Below are 1,168 nucleotides of genomic sequence, written 5' to 3'. Positions count from 1 at the left end.
TGGAGGGTCGACGAAAGATGGGGAGGCCTTCAACGAGATGGATTGACATGGTGGCTGTGATGATGGCTCAAGTATAGCAGGGATTGTGGGGCTGGCGTGGGATCAGACAGTGTTTCGTTCTGCTGTGCATGGGGTCGCTATGAGTCGGAAACGACTCGACGGCACTTAACAACAACAACAACAACAAAGTCAAGTTACTATTCAAAAATGAGTTTGAATTCTAGTTCTTAAGTTTCAAACTCAGGGGCCTCAGGAAAATACTAAATCTGTCTACAGTTCAAGTTTCTCATTTGTAAAACAGTGATGCAAATAACTACCTCATAGAATTCCATGCTTAGCATAGAGAAAGTGCTATTATTATTTTTATTAATAAGATCCATGTTAATATTCATAATAATACATGACTGGTTAATCTAATAGGAGGAGTCCCTGCATTGTGCAATGTTAACGCACTTGAGTACACCAAAGGTATCATGGAAAAAAGGACTGGTGATCTACTTCCAAATTATCAGCCACAGTTCTACTCTGACACACATGAGGTCTCCATGAATAGGAATCTACTTGACAGTAATTGGTACTGGTAATTCTAATAAGATGTAACTCCATCAAAACCCAATGCTAATTGTAATTTTCTACATTTCCTTGCTATCCTGGAATAAAATTTCGTATGAACACTGACCATATTCTCTTCAACATCATACCTTTACTTTTTATCAACATCTTTCTGTGTTTCTCTTTTACTGGGTCAATTTTTTCTCTTCATTCTTCTATTTTTATTACTTTTATTCACTGAACCTAACATTTGTTCATTCACTTATTCATCCAAAAATTATACAGCATGCTATTATTCACAAAGCATTGTTTGGGCTGTTGTAAGAGTGAGGATATAAATATATCTGATAGATTTTCTGCCTTTAACACTATATTTTATTAGAGGAGATGACACAATACAGATGCGAACTATGATTCAAAGTGTTTTGAGGCAAGTAGTATTGTGCTGAGCAAGTCCTGGCCTTCATAGTAGTTGCTTCCATTGCCTAGAATGTTCTTCTTCTAAACTTCATGTTATGCCTTCTTGCCTTCCATATATCAGATTAAACATCATTGTCTTTCCTAATCAAAATCAGTCACACAGAGTTCCGGCAAGATGGCGGACTAGGCAGAAGGA

Source organism: Orycteropus afer, unplaced genomic scaffold (assembly GCF_000298275.1).
Source record: "Orycteropus afer afer isolate SDZICR_OR568_19922 unplaced genomic scaffold, OryAfe1.0 scaffold00087, whole genome shotgun sequence".
Taxonomy (NCBI): Eukaryota; Metazoa; Chordata; class Mammalia; order Tubulidentata; family Orycteropodidae; genus Orycteropus; species Orycteropus afer.
Note: the sequence above shows the minus strand (reverse complement) of the source record.